A 2,518-nucleotide genomic window follows, 5' to 3' on the forward strand; every position below is an offset into this window, starting at 1 on the left:
TGAGTGTGTGTGTCTGTGCGTGCATGCGTGCGTGTGTGTATGTGTGTGTGTGTTTCTGTGCGTGTGTGTGTCTCTGCGTGCGTGTGTGTGTGCGTGTGTGTGCGTGTGTGTGTGTGTGTGTAAGTGAGTGAGTGTGTACGTGGGAGGGTGGATGGCTTGGTAGGTGTCAATGTAGGCTTTTTTCACGCCATCATTGGCTAAATTAAGGTCGTCTAGGAAGGGGCCCTCGACCCAGGCTGAGAGAGGTAGGAAGCAAAGTCCCAAACAGTGAGATTAAAATACGTTCTTGATAAAGAATATTCCCTCTTTGCAATTGATCTCATGTCTTCTGCATGCAACATAAAAAGCCTAACCACTGCACCACAAACACCAGTACCGCTCGGTGTGCTTGTGTTTCGGACCTCATTAGGTGGGTGGTTGGCGGGTGCTCTGGAGTGGTTTGCTTCTTCTTTCCCATCAAATATCTATCGTCCTTATCTCCCCTTATTTTTATGTTTGTTACTCTCTTGTAACACCTCTATTCTTCTGGCGCTCGTATGACCTTATGCAGTAGCGAGTGCCGTAAAACCTCTATAAAACTAAGACCTCATTAGTCAGCTTGAAATAGAATACTATTAATTGTATTCATCCCGAAAAGGAAATGTATGACGCAATGAAACTGAAAGTGCATGCTTGAAATATTTGAGAAGTTACATGAATGTCCCATATTTTACGTGGGTGGTTGGCGGGTGCTCTGGTGTAGTTTGCTTCTTCTTTCCTATCAAACATATATCGTCCTTATCTCCCCTTCTTCTTTTTCATGTTTGTTACTCTCTTGTAACACCTCTTATCTTCTGGCATTCATATGACCTTATGCAGTAGCGAGCGCATTAAAAACCTCTACTAAAACAACAACAAAACATCTTATACAATGATGCTATCATACGGAGTGATTGTGTGTATGATTTTGTTTCTTTCCTGTTCTTGCTTCTCTTTTTTTTTAAACCTCCAATTGGATCAACAAGGGGCGAAGGTAGATGTTTAATTCAGTGCTTTGTGGCCACTGGTCCAGATCCTATAAAACATGCCAGTAATATTGCAGTAGAAACTTCCGCAGAAACAGCACCAATTTTAAATGACATACATGATGGTACCAACAACATTTTAAAAACGGTTTCTTTTCTTTAAAAAATGATTCCATAACAAAATCGAACAGGTTGTTCGTAATATCCCTTTTCCCAAGGTATTATTGTATTATTTTATCTATTTCTCCCCACCTTCTTTCTCCCTGTCTGTCTCTGTCTCTGTCTCTATCTCTATCTCTGTCTCTGTCTGTCTGTCTGTCTGTTTGTCTGTCTGTCTGTCTCTTTCCCTCCCTCTCTCTCTTTCTCTCTCTCTCTTTCGCTCTCTCTGTATGCAAGTCTCTCTCTCTCTCTCTCTCTCTCTCTCTCTCTCTCTCTCTCTCTCTCTCTCACCGCCTCTCTCTGGCCCCTCTCTATCTTTTAATATTTTTCCCATGTTTGAGTAAGCTCTAATATATTAATCATGCTGCCTGCGTGTGTGTGAGTGTGAGTGTGTGTGTGTGTGTGTGTGTGTGTGTGTGTGTGTGTACGCGCGCACACGCGCGCCTGTGTGTGTGTATGTACATGCGTGCGTGTGTGTGTATATGTGTGTATGTGTGTGTGTGTGTGTGAGTGTGTGAGTGTGTGTACGTACGTACGTGTGTGTGTGTGTGTGTGTGTGTGTGTGTGTGTGTGTGTGTCTGTGTGTATGTTTATGCTTGAGCATGTGTGCGTGCGTGTGAAAGTGTGGATGAGTATACATGAGCGTGAGAGTTAATATATTATTATGTGTGCATCTACGAGCGTATGTGTGCACGTGAGTGTGTCTGTCCGCCTGTCTGTCTGTCTTTCTGTCTTTCTTCCTGTCGGTCAGTCTGCCAAAGATGTCATGTAATAATAATATAACACTATTATAACCTGTCTGTCTGTCTGTCTGTCTGTCTGCCCTAGGGTATGTGTTGTTGCCTGTCTGTCTGCCTATCTGTCTGTCTCCCTTTCCGTCTCCCTGCCAGCATGTATGTCTGTCTATCTGTCAATCTGCCTGCCTGCCTGCCCATCTGTCTGTATAAGGGTTTGCGTTATTTGTCAGGAACAGTCAGGAACGAAAACATCTGTCCCTCTGTGTTGCGACACTCCAGCCACTGTGTATATTTACTATTAACCACAGGCGTATAAACAGCCAGGGGGAGGCAATCCAAAACACACTTTCTCGGCCACAGAGTTATCTAACTTGATCAAGCACTCAGAAACCGACGGAAGTAATGCACTCTGTCGCCGCCATGTTATTCTAGTCTAAGGGCAGACAACTCGAGAAGAAAAATGCGATCATTGTCTCCATTGTTTAGACATTTGGTTACACTGCGCTCGGGAGGAAACTCGACTTGAGAGCATAGTTGTGTGTTGTGTGTAAGCTCTGTTCAGGGGTATTTGTGTGTGTGTGTGTGTGTGTGTGTGTGTGTGTGTGTGTGTGTGTGTGT

Source organism: Aplysia californica, unplaced genomic scaffold (genome assembly GCF_000002075.1).
Source record: "Aplysia californica isolate F4 #8 unplaced genomic scaffold, AplCal3.0 scaffold00208, whole genome shotgun sequence".
NCBI lineage: Eukaryota > Metazoa > Mollusca > Gastropoda > Aplysiida > Aplysiidae > Aplysia > Aplysia californica.